The 21884-nt window shown below is 43.9% G+C and overlaps 1 protein-coding gene across 1 annotated transcript in view; it reads right to left on the bottom strand.

The window, feature by feature from the left end:
* Window positions 1–20097, bottom strand: part of LOC309565000 (vomeronasal type-2 receptor 26-like) — a gene marked incomplete at its 3' end in the record, with an annotated part of 98297 nt that extends 78200 nt beyond the window's left edge. Inside the window, exon 1 of the mRNA XM_082269733.1 lies at window positions 20086–20097. The remainder of the gene's footprint in view (window positions 1–20085) is intronic.
* Window positions 20098–21884: the final 1787 nt, after the last annotated feature.

Below are 21884 nucleotides of genomic sequence, written 5' to 3'. Positions count from 1 at the left end.
GATTGTGTTCACTGTACCCCACAAAGATTGAGTTCACTGCACCCCACAATGATTGTGTTCACTGCACCCCACAAAGATTGTGTTCACTGCACCTCACAAAGATTGTGTTCACTGTACCCCCCAAAGATTGTGTTCACTGCACCCCACAAAGATTCTGTTCACTGTACCCCACAAAGATTGTGTTCACTGCACCCCAAAAAGATTGTGTTCACTGCACCCCAAAAAGGATGTTGTTCACTGCACCCCAAAAAGGATGTTGTTCACTCCACCCCAAAAAGATTGTGTTCACTGCACCCCACAAAGATTGTGTTCACTGCACCCCAAAAAGATTGTGTTCACTGCACCCCAAAAATGATTTTGTTCACTGCACCCCAAAAAGGATTTTGTTCACTGCACCCCAAAAAGGATGTTGTTCACTCCACCCCAAAAAGATTGTGTTCACTGCACCCCAAAAAGATTGTGTTCACTGCACCCCACAAAGGATTTTGTTCACTGCACCCCAAAAAGATTGTGTTCACTGCACCCCAAAAAGGATGTTGTTCACTGCACCCCAAAAAGGATTTTGTTCACTGCACCCCAAAAAGATTGTGTTCACTGCACCCCACAAAGGATTTTGTTCACTGCACCCCACAAAGATTGTGTTCACTGCACACCAAAAAGGATTGTGTTCACTGCACCCCAAAAAGATTTTGTTCACTGCACCCCAAAAAGATTGTGTTCACTGCAGCCCAAAAAGATTGTGTTCACTGCAGCCCAAAAAGATTGTGTTCACTGCAGCCCAAAAAGATTGTGTTCACTGCAGCCCAAAAAGATTGTGTTCACTGCAGCCCAAAAAGATTGTGTTCACTGCAGCTCACACACAGAAAAATGGATGTGGATCACTGACACCTGCCTATCTCCAATCCCACACCACACAGCAATATCGATTGTAGTTTGTAGAACACAGTTTCCCTAAAATTCAGCAGACTCTGTCCCTAACAGGATTGAGAAGAGATCGTAGATCAGGATTGAGTGCAGACCCCACCCCCCACACAGCAATATCGATTGTAGTTTGTAGAAGACACTGACCCTATATAATTCAGCAGACTCTATCCCTAAAATGCCTACAACTCGCCCTGCCTAAACACTCCGACCTGTCCCTCAATTCTATCCGGACACAAATGGTTTTTTCCTGCCTATCTTTCCCTAATCAGCAGCCAGCACGTTGATGTGAGCTCTGTCCCTGAATCTAAGCAGCATAATGACGCCGCTGCGGCTGCCTCGAACTTATAAAGACTTGGTCACATGCTTCAGACGGCCAATCACAGCTACTGAGACATTTGCAGGCATGGCTGGGATGGCTTAAGGCACACCAGTTAAACGATTGTTGATTGGCTGTTGAAAGCCCGCCATGAAAAGAGCGCCAAAGCATGCAAAACCCGGAAATAAAACGACCGAACACGGATTTTTACCCGAACATACAGTAAAGTGTCCGTGTCCGTGTTCGGGTACAAAAAATCCAATTATTCGGTACGAACACGAATAATACAGTCCGTGTTCGCTCAACACTAGTCTTGAGTTTGCAATCTGCTGTTTTCCTCAAAAACACCCCATCCTAGATCAGTTCGAACAGCGTAGGGTTCACCCTTTCCTCCTGTGATTACCTCTCGTGGTACCAAAGCTTCGGGACAATCCTAGCCTATCAACAGTCCAACACCAAACTCCTTCAGCGGGGACATTTCATGTGATATGACAGATTTTCACAGGTAGGTATGCAATCTCGATCTAGAGGTATATCGTCTTTCGTATAACTTGGAGGTAGATTTAATGTGAGGTTTGAATGAAGTCCTCTAACTCTCAGTCCTTTGACTCTTTGACTGTTCACTAATGTATCTCTCCCCGTCATTGTGGTGATTTTGAGCTTCACTAGTTCTGTAGCCACTTGTAATTTCTTGCAGATTTCTTGATCAATGAAGGTAACATCACTTTGGGTTTCCAATAGTGCATAGGCATATACCTTCTTATTCCTCCTTTTAGGATTTGAAATGCACACTGGTACAACCATTGATGTGCCGTTGCTTTCTCCTTCCCTTACTCTGCAAGAGAATACTGATACTTTCTTTTCTTCCTCAGCATCTTTAGGTATTGAGGATTCATCCTTCTTTGGACGTTCTTCATGTAGTGGTGTAGGATGGCGTCCTTTGCAAACACTGCATGTGGCCCTTTTCTTACACTCCTTAGTAATATGGCCTTTCCTTAGGCATCCAAAACACAGTTGATTATCAAGTACAAATTTCTTCTTTTCATTTGAGGACTTCTCTTTCAATTGTTGGCACCAGGGCCGGCCCTACCATGGGTCCCGGTGGGACCATGGGACCCAGGCGGCACTTATAGAGTGCCAGGCGGCACTATATAAGAAGGATGCTGGTTGCTATGGACTCTTGTTTGCTAAGGACGCTATAGTAACTGTCCGTGTGTCTCATGGAGGTCTACTATCCCAGCTCAGTGTCGCCTTTAGCCAGTTACCATGGTTTCCCTGTCTCGCCGTGTAGACTGCTTCGGACGCCGCTGAGTGACGTCACAGCTGAGCAGCGTAGGGTGATGACGCGGAGTAGTGGCAGGAAGATTGCGGCGGCGGTGTGTGTAGGGGAGCGGATGATGGAGGCGGTTGTGAACGGGCTGCTGGAGAGGGAACTGAGCGAGGGGGAGCTGGCTGAGACCATTCGGGGCCTGCAGGAGCATGGACTGCTGCGAGGGGAGGTGAGCCGGACCGGGGGGGCTTTGTGTGAGACTGTAAGCGAACCGTCTGTATCCTGTGTGAGAGAGAGCCGAGGGCGGCATATGGCGGTGGGGGCTTTCCTCTCACTGTCTACATCTACTTCATTCACAGACTGCAGAGGGCTCTGCTGGGGAGAGGAAGGCCGGTGTGTGCCCAGAAAACTTCCCCCACCTCTACCATGCTGACCCAACATAGTGTAGGAGAGAAAATAAAATGTGTATCCAGGAAAACCTTCCCCACCTCTACCATGCTGATCCAACATAGTGTATGAGAGGAAATATAATGTGTTTCCATGAAAATTACTAGAAAGTATGCAGGTTGCTATAAGCAATGGTTGTTAGGGAGGATGCTGGATGCTATGAACTCTGGTTGCTGGGGAAGATGCTGGTTGCTATGTATTATGGGTGCTAAATAGAAAACTGGTTGCTATTAGGTACAGTTGCTAGCAAAGATGCTGGTTGCTAAGGAGTATGCTAGTTACTATGAGATATGATTTTTGTAGGTGGTTGATTTGACCTATGATTGCTAGGGAGAATTCCGGTTTCTATAAATTACAGTTGCAAGGGAGGATGCTGGTTTTTGTGAACTATGGTTGCCAGAGAGGATGCTGCTTGCTATGAACACTGGGTAGTAGGGAGGATGCAGATTACTATGAGCTATGGTTGCTAGAAGAATGCTGGCCGGTAATTGCCACAGTTGCTAGAGAGGATGCTGGTTGCTATGACCTATGGTTCTAGGGAGAATGCTGGTTGCTATGAGTTACATTTGCTATGGAGGATGCTGGTTTCTATAAGCTATGGTTGCTAGGGAGGATGATGGTGGCTATGAGCTACATTTGCTAGCAAAGATGCTGGCTGCTATGAGGTATGGTTACTGGGGGGGATGCTGGTTGCTATGACCTGCTGTTGCCAACAGCCCTGCATTCTCCTGTACCATGCCCGCAGCCCCGCATTCTCCTGTACCATGCCCGCAGCCCCGCATTCTCCTGTACCATGCCCGCAGCCCTGCATTCTCCTGTACCATGCCCACAGCCCTGCATTCTCCTGTACCATGCCCACAGCTCTGCATTCTCCTGTACCATACCCGCAGCCCTGCAGTCTCCTGTACCGTGGCCGCAGCCCTGCAGTCTCCTGTACCATGCCCACAGCCCCGCATTTTTCTGAACCATGCCCGCAGCCCCGCATTTTTCTGAACCATGCCCGCAGCCCTGCATTCTCCTGTACCATGCCCGCAGCCCTGCATTCTCCTGTACCATGCCTGCAGCCCTGCATTCTCCTGTACCATGCCCGCAGCCCTGCATTCTCCTGTACCATGCCTACAGCCCTGCATTCTCCTGTACCATGCCTACAGTCCTGCATTCTTCTGTATTATGCCCGCAGCACTGCATTCTTCTGTATTATGCCCGCAGCACTGCATTTTCTTGTACCATGCCCTCAGCCCTGCAGGGCACTGTGACACTATAGACAGTAGAAAGCCTGGTGCGCTCATCTGCCCAGTGTCTACTGCTCTGTCCTGCTCCTGCTGTCACTCCGTACACACTCACACTCCTCTGACTGCTTTCATAGTCCTATAGAATGTGGGGGCCTCTTGGAGGGCGTGAATTATTTTTTTTTGGGGGGGCATCATTTCATTCTTGGACCCAGGCAGCACAATGTCTTGGGCCAGCCCTGGTTGGCACTTGTGTATGGAGTGGTTTTCTCCACAGAATGTACACTGGTAGTCTGAGGATTTGTCGGTTCTGTCTCTCTACTGATCCCAGTAGTGACTTTGAACTTGCTCTCGTAGGTATCTAGACCTTTAGCTGCTGTGTTGGTTGCAAAGCTAGTTGCTCTTGCACGTCTTATATCTCTCGCAGGCCTTTCTTCTAAGGATTTTAAGGCATAAGATGCTGTTACTGGGTTACATGCTATTCGTGCTTCCTTATTGACAAACTCAGAGAACTTTTCAAAACTTGGGAAGTCCTTATTTAGATCTAACTGTTCAGTCACATAGCGATTCCACCTAGAAGCCACTCCTTCAGGTAGTTTAGCTAGCATCCTGTGGTTTTCAAGATAGTCGTTCAGTACTTCTAGTCCTCGTACACGTGGGATGGCATTGCTGCATGCTTGCAGGAAGTCACCATACTCTTGGAGTTTGAAATGTTCTTTAGGACCTATCTTAGGCCAGTTATTCAATTTCTCCCTAAAGGCTCTTTGTACTAAGAAAGGATGACCATATCTTCCATTTAATTTTTCCCAAGCTTGTTTGTAGGCTTCTTTGTCTGTTCTATAGAAGTTACCTTCAAGAGCTTTCTTTGCTTCTCCACCAACATATTTCTGAAGGTAGAATAACTTGTCAACTGGCCTGGAACAATAGTGCTCAATGATCATTTCAAAACTTGCCTTCCACTCTATGAACTTCAGTATGTCTCCTGAAAATACAGCAGGTTCTGGAACGGGAAGTCTTGCTGGGACTGTTCTCTGTCGTCTTGCCAGGACTGTTCTCTGTCGTCTTGCCGGGACAATAGTCGCAGAGCAATGGGAGGGGAGAAGCCGCTCAGGTGTGTGTTCCAAACCTGGTGCAGGTCAGATCCGTAATCCAAGAACTGTAGAAATCCAAAATTTGAGACCGCACTCGAGGTGTATGTTGAAATCAAAAGATATCCTTTATTCTTCATAAATGAAATAGACAGACAGTGTGCAGACAGACGTGCCAGGTTGACGCGTTTCACGACGCTGTAGGTCGCTTACTCATAACCACACGGACAATAGTCGCAACATTTTCCTGATCATTGCAGTGACATCTAGGAATAGGATCATCCAGTTTTATTTTCTCACCTAGTTCTGAATTAGGTAAGTCTCTCTCTTCGTCTTTCATAGCAGGGATAGAAGGGCATTGACTTTTTCCTTCACTATAAACTGGTGATTTCCTTTCATTCTCCTGGGCGTATGAAAGGAAGTAGGAGTCTGCATCTTCACTTAGTACAGATTTGGACTTATGATTACTATTTATGTCCTCATCGTGTACTCTTAGTCTGGCTTCTATAATCTTTACTTCTTTCAGCCTCTCCAGACTTTCCATTTGATGGCGCTGAGCCTCCATTTCGGCTTCCATTTGATGGCGCTGTGCCTCCATTTTAGCTTCCATTTCAGCTTTTCGTAAGCGCTGTGTCTCAATGGCAGATTCCATCTCAATTTCTGCTTTCTTGACAGCAAGTTGTTCGACCAGTTCCTTTCTTTTGGCTATTAACGTACTTGAGGACTCTGATATGTTACTGGCACTTCTGCTAGTGAAGGAAGTCCCGCTTGAGATTGTGGTTCCCCCTAAGGACCTAGCATAGTCTCTCATAAAGAGCTCGTTCATTCTCTTTCGTGCCTTAACTTCTTCATAGTTAGCTTCAGATGATAGTTCTCTCATGAGCTTTACTAAATCTTTATTGACTGCAGTACATGTGTCCATGTTCCTTACAATATCCTGGGAAGGTGTCGTGGATGACCGCAAATTGGCATATGCTGCCATGAGCTCTGATTCAGATTCTTCTATCGTCTCTACAATATCACTCAAGTTTTCTTTTATACTTTCTTGCTTTAGCCTTCTACGAACATCTTTAATGTATGATTTCCACTTATCATACATTCTGGTGAACTTTTTTCCTTTTAATGCTGCTTCTTGCTCCAAATTTTCCAGCACCTTTGCGGTCTTAGTTCATCTGTTTGGGATATATTTGTTTGGGGCAAGACTAATGCTGCATCTGACTCTTCTACCTCAGACAGGTTCCCTTGCTCTTCACTTTCTAACTTATCTATCTTTGTATCCTCTAACAGTGGCATAGCAATACTAGACTTAGACATTTTTACTCTAAATGTTCTAACGCTCAATACAAATATTAAGAAGATTTTCACTTTAAATGAAATAGCAATAGGTACAGGCAATAAAAATGACTTTCACTCACGGAGAGACCACGTACTGCAGCCAGCTAGTTTCCCGCCACTAGGCCCAAAGCCTGCAGAAGCGCGACAAGTCAGCACAGAGCATTGCAAGACAGCTCAAAGCATTGCAAGTCAATGGGGTGCAGGCAGTAAAACTGACATTCACATTAAATACTTTAGAGTCCATGTACTACAACTGCCCCTTGTTTTTTACTTACAGTCCTTTTATTCCTGAACACGAAAATGTCTCTTTTCTTGTCAAGCTTATTGCAATGATAAGTAATAAAGGAAAGTTCTGACCTTATTCTGAAGAGCAGGATACTGTAGGTTGCTGGAACAAATATCAGTCTTAAGGGAGACTTGTCTTTTCTTGATATGATGCTCTGTTATGACTTGCGATGCTTTGAGCTGTCTTGCGATGCTCTGTGCTGACTTGTGATGCGCTGCTGCAGGCTTTGGGCCTAGTGGCGGGAAACTAGCTGGCTGCAGTACGTGGTCTCTCCGTGGGTAGCGGTGCAGGCACTCTAGCTCTGTACTTTGGCCTCCCACCATGCGTCTCTTTCTCTCTCTAGGAATCGCAGGAGGGTTGGCGCTCTTTCTGTGACTATCTTGCCTTTGCCGTTCTGCCACTTTAAGAGTCGGCTGCAGTTTGACTAAACCACATGTTCTATGGCCTCTATGGTAGCTCCGCTGCTCAGATGCGCTCTTTACTGTGCAAATTGAGGAGCACTATCACTTCACCCTCAAAGGGCTAAATAGTTCCACTGTGGCAGGCGCAGCACTACAAAGTGCCTTACGCGCTGTGGCATTAGAAGAATTGGATTTCTCTGACTTCAGTCTAACCAGACTGTTTGTTACTCTATAAATTCCTCCAATACCGTTCTATGGAAAGCAGTAGGTTTAAAGAGCACACCAAATGCTTAACCTCCCTGGCGGTATGATTCTTTTGGATTTTAGGTGCTGAAAGCGGTACCATTATTTTAGGTGCTGAAAGCATGTAATTCTTGTGAATGAGCAGCCCAAACCAACTGTATACATTTATTATACATTTTATATATATATATATATATATATATATATATATATATATATATATATATATATATATGTATGTATACATATATTATGTATACATATATTATATATATATATATATATATATATATATATATATATACGTATATATATATATATATATATATATATATATATATATATATATATATATATATATATAAATATATATATATATATATATATAATGTATACAGTTGGTTCGGGCTGCTCATTCACAAGAATTACGTGTATATATATATATATATATATACGTGTATATATATATATATATATATATAATGTGTGTGTGTGTGTATATATATATATATATATATATATATATATATATATATATATATATATATATATATATATGTATATGTGTATATATATATATATACTGTATATATATGTATATATATATATATATATACATATATTTACATAAAAAGTACAGTAAAACTGCAGGAAAGGGCACTGGGGGGTAATGTAATGTGATTTTATTTTATTTTGAACGATATCAGTGTGTTTGGTGCATTTTACATTCGAATTTGCCGCCGGTTCCACCCCCCGGCGGACGTCACGTCGCCGGAGACGGAAGCCGGGGCTCGCAGACGATCGGGAGAGAGCTCCGCCGCTGCACACCGCTCGCAGTCTTCGCTGGATCCCGGAGAAAAGGTAAGTAAAACCTCCTCCAGCATCCAGCGATCTTCCTAGCGCTACCCCGAGTGTGACTCGGGGTTACCGCTTTTGGCACTAAAATCTTACCCCGAGTCACACTCGGGAATACCGCTAGGAAGGTTAAGATATCTTCTTTATTAACTTCAACTTTTCTTCATAGATAACACTGACACTTTTGCAGCAGACAGTCCATGTACAAACATGTGCTGAATAAAGTATAACAAATGGTGGATATATTTCTCTCTCTATTGCTGTTTGCTATAATGATTGAAGTTTGCTATGGCGTTAGAGTTGGTTTGGGTTTGTTTGTTTGCGTATTTGTGTTTGTTCGATAGTTTGAGTTCGGTGGAACTACAAGTGAACACATAACTAGTTCAGTATACAGTTCTAATCACATTACTTACAATAGGAACATGTATAACTGTTAATTACCTATTTTTGGCCACTTGCTTCCATAAAACTGCTCTGTGGATCTGTGTGTCTGTTCAGCTCTCTTTCTCTGTAGTGGAAAATGAGAAGGCTGGCTGAGAGCATGAGGCTTCAGACAAAAAATGGGTGTAAGGCTGACTGTAATTGGCCAAGACTGTTGCTGAGTGTAACATTGGCTATGATTGGCCACAAACTCCTTATGGGTAATAAAGTTTAACTCTGTGCTTTCTGGTTTAAATTCTGCTGTGTCTGAGCTTACCTTACAGGCATATAAATGAATCTTACAGGCATATTTCCTTTTTGCTTCTGTGAACACAACATACAACTGTTATATGACATCCAAACATGAAATCACAGTAAATAACTGCTTTTGTCTCTCACATATAAACATATGCACTGTATTAAGGTTATTAGCAGGTCTAGCTGTATATACATGTAAGTCATATTAGCAACCTAGGACAGGATATAGCTGGCCAGCTACAGTCAGTGATGATGAACCTTGGCAACACAGGTGTTTTGTAACATTTCCGATGATGCTCACCTACACTGCAGAGTACATGAGCATTATGGGAAATGTAGGGAAAAAACATCTAGGAGGGGGGGGTTAAGGGTTACCATCACTAGCCTAGGTAAAAAATTTCCAATACATTTTAGTTGTCTGTGTGCGCCATTTTTAAAATAAAGCAAAATCTCTTTACAATAAATTGCAAATGGCACATTGGCGTTCGCCCTGGACCAGAAATTACACCAAATTGGCTTGCACACATTCCAAGAAGTGGTCACAATCAACTGGCTAATCATGGTGAGGGCCACTTTCAGCTGTGAAGAAATGGCATTTCTCATGCAAAGTAAGTGTGTGTGTGTGTGTGTGGGGGGGGGGGGTCTGTGCTTGTAATCAGAGCATTGATTACCAGTGCAGACCCTAGGGGGATTCCACTAGAGCCACCAGGGATTGCTGACCCATGGCCACCAGGGATGCCCCCCCATGCCACCAGTGATGCCAATCAGTGCTCAGGGAACCTGCCCTCCTCATCAGTGTGAAACGCTCCTGCGTTTTTATACGGTGTGGATTTTCAGCTGCAGAAATAGTTCCACGTCAGTAGTCATGTAAGAGATATGCTGAGATACCATTCCCAACCTCAATGACTCATCATGTGTGGAAGGTCTTATTTCAGCCAGTAAATACACACAATTAGCAAGCTGGTTCTTAGAGTGACTTTATGCATGTGGTAACACAATGATGAAGGTTGAGGGATGGGTTGAGTGGAGGTGGTAGGTGATAGACACTTGAAGGTGAGACAGTAGCAGATGGATGCAGGAAGGTTTAGCAATGTTGTATGATAGCAGATGATAGAATAGCAGGTGGACATACAAAAGAGATCAACCCAGTGCAGAAAAGTAGCAGTAGTCTCAAGAGCTAGCAATCTAGTTTATGCAGATGTGATAAACAGTCTCTACTATGCAGAGCTAGATAGTGTAAGCTTAGTATAAGTTTATAGAGAATTCCCCTGCGGGGTACTTAGCACTATTAGCGATACAGCCGAAGGGTGGTTCAGGAGAGGCGGATGATCCAGTAGCGGGATACAGGGATCAGCGCAGCGAGGTTCCGTCAGCGAAGTAAGCTTGCCAGCATGGAAGCTTCAAGCAAGGTTAGCATCCAGATAAGGGTGTTTGAACGAACACATGTGAGTGAGAGCCGACGCCTTAAATAGCCATCTAGTCCGGCGCTGAGTGATGACAGCTCCAGTCTTAAAGGTGTATGCGCACCTTTCCAAAAGTAAATGGTGGGGCGCATACACTTGTGGAAAGTGTAATTTAGGGTACCAAAGGTACCGGAACATTACACAGTGCTGCCCATCATTACCATCTATCAGTGCTGCCCACCAGTGCCAATCATTGCCCATCAGTGCCACCTATCAATGCCCATCAATGCTGCATATCAGTGCTGCCTATCAGTGTCCATCAGTGCTGCATATTAGTGTCACATCAGTGCCTGCCAGCGCAGCCTCATCAATACTCGTCAGTGCACCAAAAACATATTGATTTACCAAATTTTATTACATAAACAAAAACACATTTTTTTAGGGGTCAAACATTTAGGTCTTCTTTTTGCCAATAAAAAAAAACCTTGCAGTGATCAAACACCACCAAAAGAAAGCACTATTTGTGTGAAAATAATGTCATACATTTGTGTTAGGTACAGCGTTGCATGACTGCGCAATTGTCATTCAAATGCAACAGTATAAAAAGCTGAAAATTGGAGGAAGCTGGAAAATGTAAGGACGTGGTTAACTATTGAAACATGGGAATAAATATTCCAGGGGTAATCATGCTCAGCTCAATGGTTTAGTGATTAGTGTTCCTGTTTATAAACACTGAGAGCATGAGTTCAAATCCCAAGTGTGCCATCACCTCCTTTAATTTTAGACAACTGTAAATGAATACTGAAACTTGGCAAATGCATAATGGCACCCTGCACATATGCATGTCTGTTTCTTGAATATACATGGTCATTGACAATCAATTTTAGGTGATGTAGCCAATGTATTACTATGTGGCCAAAAAATAATGACACACAACTGTGAGGACACAAGGTGTTATACCTGAAGGGTTTCACATGTACTGTCACTTTAAGGCTGGCTCCACCCAGGAGTGATGACAAGGGTCAAGGGGCAGAGTGGCCATTTTTAGACACATGTAGAGATGTATTGATATGCAGAGCTGTCCTGTAATGCTGTACAGTGAGTCCTGAATAAACAACCGTTGTTCCAGACCAGAGTCCTGTGTCTCTCACAACACGGAGAATATAACAGTGGCGACGAGGATGGGATTTACAAGGTTACTATCCGTGTGAGAAAGGAAAGGAAGAAAAAAAAAACTCTGGATTGTCAGGAATACAAACACCCACAGAGCCCAGCAGGAAAATGTCATTGATCGGGACATTAAGTGAATTTGATGGCGAACAGACAACGTGGATTTCTTGGATTGAAAGATTAGAACAATATTTCTGTGCAAATGCCATCCCAGGCGACAGGCAAGTAGCAGTGTTTCTGACAGTGGTTGGTGCTAGGACATATGACACTCTTAGGGATCTCCTTTTCCCTGAAAAACCAGCAACTAAGACTTTGGCAGAGCTCCTGACACTGTTAGGAAATCACTTCCAGCCTAAACCACTAGAGATTGCAGAGAGATTCAGGTTCTATCAGCGGCAGCAGCAGCCGGGTGAAGATATTAAGGCTTATGTGCTCGCCCTTCGCAGACTAGCCTCAACCTGTTCTTTTGGGGAGTATTTACCAACTGCACTGAGGGATAAGTTTGTCATGGGACTGAATAGTGAGTCTAGCCAAAAGAGACTGTTAACAGAGAAAGACCTTACCCTTACAAAGGCAATTGAGATAGCTTCAGTGATGGAAATGGCTGTGAAAGATACAGAAGCTTTGAACCCCCAGAGCAGAAGGGAAGAGGTTAAAGAGGAAGTTTTCAGAACAGCAGTCAAGCAAACTGCAGCTAACTGTAAATATAGAACCTCACCAACCAGGACGTCAGCTTGCTACCGTTGTGGGAATACAGACCATGATCACAAAGTCTGCCGGTTTAAGGATCAGCTCTGTCATAATTGTGGAAAGGCAGGCCATCTGAAACGAGTCTGCCGTAGTAAGAAGGTGCGAAATAAACAACCTCTGAACACCAGGACAAAGGCATATATGGTGGGAAGATATACATCGTCATCTGAATCAGAGGATGAGGAAGTGCTCCACAGATTAGACATACATCATATGCATTCAGCACCCTCAGCAATGACTGTAGAGGTAACCGTGGAAGGAAAGAAACTCAAGATGGATGTAGACACAGGAGCAGCAGTTTCAGTTATCACCCAGAAACAATGGAGAAAACTTCTGATCCGAACAACTGTCCGTCCAACACCAATCAAACTGCAGACATATTCAAAGCAGATACTCCACCCACTGGGGTACGTGAAAGTACAGGTATCCTACAAGGGTCAGACAAAGAGAATGCCATTATATATCCTAGAACATGGGGGACCCCCTCTTTTTGGGAGAGACTGGATTGCTCACTTTGGCATGCCAGACATCGCCATTAACCCCTGCAACACCGTGACCATCCCATCAGGGGATGAAGAGGGATGGGTGAAGTCCCTGAAACAGCGATTCCCGCAAGTCTTTGATAACCATTTGGGAAAAATAAAGCATGACTGTGTGAGACTCAGGCTGAAACCCAATGCCCAGCCTAGGTTCTTCAAAGCTCGGACGGTACCTTTCGCACTCCGAGCAGGTGTGGAAGCTGAACTAAGCCGGCTGGAGGAACAAGGTGTCATCTCAAAGGTAGAGCACAGCGAGTGGGCATCACCAGTTGTACCAGTAAAGAAAGCGAATGGGGACTTACGCATTTGTGGCGATTTCCGCATGGCACTAAATTCTCAACTGGAGATAGACCAGTATCCCCTACCCAGAGTAGATGACATTTTTGCCTCTCTTGCAGGAGGTCAAAAGTTCACCAAGCTTGATCTCAGGCAAGCTTATTTACAGTTTGAGGTCCACCCTTCGTCCCGCAAGTTTCTAACAATCAACACTCACAAGGGACTGTATGAATACAATCGGATGGTGTTTGGTGTAGCCTCCGCCCCAGCCATTTGGCAACGCAAAATGGATGAGATTTTGGCGGACATTCCTTTCACACAGTGCCTGTTAGATGACATGCTCATCACGGGCCTGACGGACCAGGAACACAAGCGTAACGTGGAGCTTGTGTTGGCCAGACTCCAAGAGCAGGGTCTAAAAGTGAACTTAGCGAAATGCCAATTCATGGTACCTAAATTGGAGTTTTGTGGCCACCTTGTGGATGCAGAGGGTATACACACCACGGAAGCCAAAGTTGATGCTTTAGTAAAAGCTCCAGCCCCGACCAACGTCCAGCAGCTGCGATCATACCTGGGCTTGCTGAACTATTACCACAAATTCCTGCCGGATCTAGCACACACTTTGTTTCCATTAAACAAGCTTTTGGAGAAACACTCCAGATGGAACTGGTCGGCTGCATGCCAACGTGCTTTTGAAGTTTCTAAGCGAAAGCTGTTGGCGTCACGCATGCTCGTGCACTATGACCTCCAAAGGCCTCTCACCTTGGCTTGTGATGCCTCACCCTATGGTCTAGGGGCTGTACTATCTCACGTTTTACCAGATGGGTCAGAGAAACCTGTGGCATTCGCCTCCAGGTCCTTGACAAAAGCAGAAAGCAATTACTCTCACATTGACAAAGAGGCTCTGGCGCTCATATGGGCAATTAAGAAGTTTCATCTTTACCTGTATGGTAGGGAATTCACCATACTGACTGATCATAAACCACTCCTTCAGATCTTTAGCCCTGACAAAGGCATCTCCCAGACGACTGCAGCCCGTCTTCAACGCTATGCCCTATTCTTGGGAGCATATAGCTACAAAATCCAGTATCGCAGCCATGATGCCAACGCTAATGCAGACGCCATGTCCCGTCTGACAAGGACATTAACAGACTCTTCTCCACCTGTCAAGAGTTGTCGTTACACCAGCCTGTCCTTTCTGTCTTCCGGGGAAGTAGCAGCCCATACAGCCAAGGATACCTTCCTTAAGATAATACTCTCCTGGGTACGGTACGGTTGGCCTGCAACTGTCACACAGGATTATGAGCCTTACTTCCGTAGGCGTCTGGAATTAACTGTGTCTGGCAACTGTGTTTTATGGGGAGACCGAGTGATCGTTCCACAGACCCTCCGGAGACACATTCTGGAATTGCTACATACTGGTCATCCCGGGGGCACACGTATGAAACAAAAGGCCCGAGGCTATGTGTGGTGGCCAAACCTCGACTCCGATATCACGACATATGTGAATGCGTGTGCTGGATGTGCACAAACTGCGAGAGACCCTCCTCGAGGGTGCGTCCAGCCCTGGACTTGGCCCACGGTTCCCTGGTTTCGCCTACACTTGGACTTTGCAGGCCCGATCAGAGGACACACCTTTTTGATCATTATTGATGCCCATTCAAAGTGGCCTGAGGTCGTTCCTGTTACTCAGCCAACGACTAAGGCGACGATTTCCATACTGTTACATCTCGCTGCTACGTTTGGATACCCCAGAGAAATTGTCACAGACAACGGTGCACAATTCACAAGCCAGGAGTTTCAGGGTTTCCTGACTGCCCACAACATCAAACACAAGTTGACCGCACCTTACCACCCGGCTACAAATGGTCAAGCAGAAAGGTTTGTACAGACCTTCAAACGCTATTTCAAAGCTACTGTGGCTACAAGTAAACAACAGTCCCTGTCACCCCAGCAGCTGGACTCCTTCCTTTCTGCTTACAGAACCACACCACATGCAACCACTGGGAAAACTCCAGCTGAACTTCTTTTGGGTCGGCAGCCATGGACTGTTTTGGATATGCTCCGCCCTCAAACGGTCCAGGAACATGTACGGCAGTCCCAAGACAAGAGGGTCGAACACGACGAGATTCCCCGGTTTACAGCCCAGCAAAAGGTATGGGCCCGATCTTATGGCGCTTCCAACACTCGTTGGCTTCCTGCTATCGTCGCAGAGACTTTGGGACCCAAAATGTATAGGGTCTGCCTGGAAGATGGTTCCATTTGCAGAAGGCATGTGGACCAATTGCGTTCTCGTTCTCAGCTGCCCGAATCCCTGACATCGGCTGCACCTCCAGTGTCTCAAGGATCTGCTCCTACCGGATCAGGAGGCATTGAGACTGATGCTTGGGGAGACTCTGAACTTTTGAACTCAGCTCCAACAGAGCCCTCCAGCCCTGGTCCAGAGGTCTGCTCACCCTCTGAGCTAGGGAATCCCCTCTTGGCCCCGCCGGTGTCCATTCCGGCCAGCCCTGCTTCCTCCAGCCCCGAGTCGCTGGGTGCCCGTCCTCAACGACACTGTCGCCCTCCTGACCGGTTTCAAATGCAAGACCGGTTACGAGACTTTCGACGGGCCCGCCGAAAGTGATCCGCTGCCATTTTCCCCCCGGAGCTTCCCTGGAAGTTGTTCTCACATCCGGACGTGGAAGAAACCATGTACATCTCCTGAGTTGGAGGACTGTATTGGACAATTATGAGTTACTGTTTTATGCCTGTTCTCGTTTTGTTGTTTTTTTTTTTTTTGTTTTTTGTTTTTTTTTTTAGGTATGGATGGAAGGTGTTATACCTGAAGGGTTTCACATGTACTGTCACTTTAAGGCTGGCTCCACCCAGGAGTGATGACAAGGGTCAAGGGGCAGAGTGGCCATTTTTAGACACATGTAGAGATGTATTGATATGCAGAGCTGTCCTGTAATGCTGTACAGTGAGTCCTGAATAAACAACCGTTGTTCCAGACCAGAGTCCTGTGTCTCTCACAACACGGAGAATATAACACAAGGGTGTTATCATGGTTGGGCCTTGAACTCATGACCTAGCAATCTTTGTCTATGAGCATAGACCACTACACCAAAGTGCTGAATACAATCAGATATGCCTGAAAGTTTCAGATGAATAAAGAATGAAGATTGCTAATTAGACAGCTGTGTAGTCTGCTATTAGTAAATCTAAATGTTAAAACACATAAGATACATAACTATACCTTAAAATTAAAATAAACCATAATAAATGACATTGCTGTGTAATAGTGATTCAGAATAGACAAATTTCCTTTTATGAAAAACACAAAGGGATTTTGGTTAACTCCAAACCTGAATTCAGTCTTAGTTAACTCAAACTCCGAATTCACTAAAGCACCTAGTTGAAGGTTTAACTCCAGCCACTTACCTAATTAGGATGCTAATGAGTTTAGGCTGGAGTTATTTCTGGATAAGTGAGCAGCTCTACTCCAAACTTATAGTGAATTAGGCCCCCCGTGTCAGACTGCCCGCCATACTATCACAAGTCTGCTATGAGTCACTGATTGCCACCATTCCTAGAATTAGGAAAATAAAAAATTCCAGTATATATACCATCATTTTTAAGGGCTATAACTTTTGGATAAACCAATCAATATACGCTTATTGGAATTTTTCACCAACAAAATGAACAGGGAAAATATTCATATACCACCAAAAGAAAGCTCTAAACATGATATAAATGTCATTTGGGTACAGATTTGCCAAAAAGTAACAAAATGGCCTGGTCATGAAGGGGGGGGGGTAAATCTTCTGGAGGTCAATTGGTTCAAAAAAACTTATTACAAAGGGGACTTTTTGTCCTCATGTGATAAAAATGACAGTGTAAGAAAATAAAGTTACATCCTAGCACTTAAACCCCCTCAAAAAATATGACCCCCCCCCCCATTCACACACATACAAAAATAAACACAGATGGAGGGACACCTACACACAAAAGCTTTAATTGTGCTACATATGTTCTATATAAGCACGCATGCTGGAGTGGGAACAAGTTATCTGGTATGAGTGGATTGTGGGTGCAATGTCTGGCTCCTGCAGACAAGTCCTTCAGCTTTCTGCCCATACATCTGTACAGGCTTTTTGTTTGAAAGATGGAGGACCTGTGAATGGACTACATAGTTACATAGTTAGTGAGGCTGAAAAAAGACACTAGTCCATCCAGTTCAACCTATGATGTGTGTGTGTGTTTGCTTTTAACCGTACATTGTATACCCCTGTATGTTGTGGTCTTTAAGGTGTCCATCCAATAGTTTTTTGAAACTATCAATGCTCCCCGCTGATACGACTGCTTGCGGAAGAGAATTCCACATCCTTACCGCTCTTACAGTGAAGAACCCCTTACGCACTTTAAGGTTAAACCGCCTTTCCTCAAGTTTTAGTGAGTGGCCACGTGTCTTATTGTATCTCCTTTCTCTGAATAGTTTGTTCCTTATGCTCGGGTCGCCTGTACAGTATTTGTACATTGATATCATATCCCCCCTCAATCGTCTCTTCTCCAGAGAGAATAGGTTCAGTGCTTGTAGTCTTTCCTCATAGCTGATGTCCTCCATTCCCCTAATTATTTTTGTTGCCCTTCTCTGGACTTTCTCCAGTTCCAGCACATCCTTCCGGAGGACCGGTGCCCAGAACTGGACAGCATACTCCAGATGTGGCCGGACCAGAGTCTTGTAGAGTGGAAGAATAATCTCTTTATTTCTGGAGTGAATCCCCTTTTTTATACAACCCAGTATTCTGTTGGCTTTGCTTGCAGCGGCTTGGCATTGCATGCCACTTCCAAGCCTGTTGTCTACCAGTACCCCCAGGTCCCTTTCCATCCTAGACTCACCCAGAGGTTCCCCCCCTAGTGAGTAGCTTGCTTTCTGGTTTCTGGCCCCCAAGTGCATTACTTTACATTTTTCTACATTAAATCTCATCTGCCATGTAGTTGCCCACCCCGTTATTTTGTTCAGGTCTGCTTGCAAGATTTCCACATCCTGCATAGAAGATATTGGCATGCCTAATTTAGTATCATCTGCAAATACTGAGATTGTACTAGATATCCCCTCCTCTAGATCATTTATGAATAAATTAAACAACTACAAGTGCACTGATCAGCACAATCACAGTCCATTGATACTACAATTCTACGATGGCAGACAGGACTTTAGTGAACAGGTAGTTTATCCATTCACAGATTTGGATGGAGCCTGAGCTGATTTTAAATATGTCTATGGTTGTAGGGGGGACCCCTACCCACTGGTGGGAGGGGGGGTGAAGGGGGTGAGGGAACATGTGCTGGAACATGTTACACACTTAATACAGATGTGCGTGTAACATGTTCCAAAAAGTGAACTTAAAGTATTACCTCTGTGAAAAGTTTAAGGTACTAAAGTTTATCACCATTTCAAAGGTCCAGATAATTTTAAGGCTTGACATACTGGGGATCTATCTACTCAGTGCAACCTCATCTTTTATATTTTACCAAATAAGTGGGTAATATATTACATATGTATGGCAGTGGAACCTTGCGCTTATGGTATAAATAAATAAATAGAGATAAATAGTGTATGTGTAATCAGTAGCTGCTTGCTGCAAGTTAAAGTGCTAGTGCCTTTAAATTAATGTGAACCCGGTATTGCAGCGCTGCTTATTAATATATATATAAATTAAATATGTAAAACATGTGCAGAATTAAATATATAAACTAGTGCAAATGTGCAAACATGTGCAAAGTATGTAGAGTGCAAATCTCGCAAGATCACGCAATAAATACTTCAATTCATGAATACATAAATAATTAAAAATCATAAAGTCCATATATAATGTCCACTACTACTACTGTAGCTACAGTAGACACCGTGATTGGACGGCGAAACATGTCTAGCGATTGGCTGAGTGGACCTGACCGGCCGGTGAAGCGCACGCTGCGGGAGCAGCGAACCACCGAGCCGTGACCCAACTGCCTGTATTTTAACATGTTTGTAAGTAATTTTCTTTGGCTTTAATAAACCTATATGGAAAGTACTTCACTATGGATGGCCTTTCTTTTCTCTGAGGGGACTCGGGACGTATGCAAAGGACCATATTAAGGACCTTTTCCCACATTATCACGGATTCCAGGCTGGCAGGGAAGGCTGTGACTACACTGCAGGATTTATTGAAGTGCTTTTGACCGAGCGCATTGTGGTAAGTAGATAACCACAAGGGGATCACCCCGTTTGATGCACACAGTGGAGCACAGGAACACTTTATCTGCACCTGATGGACATTATATATGGACTTTATGATTTTTAATTATTTATGTTTTCATGAATTGAAGTATTTATTGCGTGATCTTGCGAGATTTGCACTCTACATACTTTGCACATGTTTGCACATTTGCACTAGTTTATATATTTAATTCTGCACATGTTTTACATATTTAATTTATATATATTAATAAGCAGCGCTGCAATACCGGGTTCACAATATATTACATATGAATGCCTTAAAATTAACTTTACTGAAAATAAAAGATTGCATTTGGTAAACCATTGCACTAGTATCATCTGACAGAAAAAGATAATACAGCAAGCATTGTTCCTCCAGGGTCTCTGCTGTCATAAAATATACTGTTTGGGGGTTTTACATAATCTTCAGGGCTAAAATTATTTTTAAAATGTGTGCAAAAATAAAATAAAAAGCTCCAACAGTGAACTTATTAAACACCTCTAAACTAAACATTAACCTAAATTGGGGGTGATGTTTGTGGTGGAAAGACGTGTCTGGGCACATTGTGTTCCAATACTAAACTGACCGAGTATAAGAAGATACGAGTAACCTTTCATTGAACCCTCTCACCTTATACTTTAGTGTGTGTGGATTTATTTCAGATTTTTTGTTATTTATTTTAAAAGAGAAATCCATGTCATGTAATGCTTGAGCCAAAATGTAGACTGAGATAAACACTCTATAGTATGTTTCATCATCAGAAAAATATAAACCCAGTGGAATTGTCTCCAAATTGCAGTTCCTAAGAGGATATCCAGTTGTGAGTGGAATAAGGAAATTTTTCATTTGGTTTTTTGAAAAGCATCTACGTTCAGTTATGAGAATATCCTCCATCAGGGGGTCATTTAAGTGGCTGGAAGTATTAAAACTATTAAAATATTCCTGCATTCTTGTTATGTAGATATAGGGGTATGGGAACACCAAGCTGCAGTTACTGATATAAAAAAAAAATATTTCACTTATTGACCAAGAATCTGGTAGAATAAATGTTTTCTCCGTGTGATAAGGGATATTATAATACAAAAACTTGAAATAAGTCATACTAACTGAGCCACAAATAATGAGAACTTCCGTAGTTGAGGTTTGCAGATCTGGATGAATTTTATCACAATTCTCTTTAGACATCAGAATCTTGAATTCAATACAAATTCCATGATTAGATAAATGTTTGCTGAGTTGTCGGATCTCCCTCTCTCCGTATTCATCATCAGATGTAAGGATCCCGACCCAGTTCCACTTCATCCTTTCCAGAAACTTTACTATGGCCACATATTGCATCTCATCATCCGGAACTGTCCGGAAAAAGTTTGGATACTTCTTTCTATCACTCAGTAAAGTGTCTCTGGCTCCATAACTAATCTAGGAAGAAAGAAAGCCGTCTGTATAAAAAACTTTTAATATCTAAATAAATAGAAGAAAACCTTAGAAAATGTTTTAATGTTTTTTTTTTTTTTTTAGAGCAACAAACAGAACTTGTCATCTGAGCTTTCTAAAATAGATCTATAATGTAGCACGTTTTCCAGGCCTGTGGCCTGATGTGGGTCTGCCATTAGTACCGGAATCCTCTCCAGCCCATGTGAGCTGAGTCCCCAGATGTGACAACTGAAGCAGTGACAACTCCGCCATCTTTGTTTGTGATTTTTATTATAAATTAAGGGGATGGGAGAAAGGACTGAGTGGGATACTCCTCTTGGCTTGAACTAATTACAATTGGGACTTAGATCCTGAAAATGCCCGTTGGCGCTTCCTTGACGCCAGCCAGCACAAGCCAACGCTCACTGACTCTGAGAACACTCTGTATAAAAGATGAAGTGTTGAATCCCTGACTAATAGTCCAGTAGATCCAAGACTGAGAATTGTAGTACTCCTGACACCGTTTCACTGTGTATGTCTCTGAATACTTTCCCCCGCCTGGCACAGCTTGAGGTAGTATTTTGTAGAACTCCAAATAGCTAACACTGTAACTGGCATACGCAATACAATTCAGGGCCCAGACTATAGGTGCCCCCTTTACTCCTTGAACTCTTCGGAGTCCACTGACTATGTACCCCCTTTACAACTTCAGGGTCCTAAACCTAGGTACCCCCTTTACAGCTAGCTGACACTGAATCCCAGAACCTCTTCTGGAGTGGTCTCCTCTGACTCTAGGCAGACCCCCATGGGCAATCCTCAGTACTCACGACCTGTGTAGGTTTTCCTGGGACTGGACCCCTCTCTCTCTCCGCAGGCTCTCGGCACACCGGATCCCCTCAGCTCAACTCAGCACTCTCTGGACACTCATGCGACACCCCAAGATATCTACCTTCCTCAGACAGGAAGAGAGACACACTCTCCTTCCTGGGACTCTGCTCCCGCCAAAGACACGGTGC

This window comes from Pelophylax lessonae (genome assembly GCF_965119305.1).
Source record: "Pelophylax lessonae genome assembly, chromosome: 1".
Classification (NCBI taxonomy): domain Eukaryota; kingdom Metazoa; phylum Chordata; class Amphibia; order Anura; family Ranidae; genus Pelophylax; species Pelophylax lessonae.
Note: the sequence above shows the minus strand (reverse complement) of the source record. Positions and strands in the feature narration are given on the sequence as shown.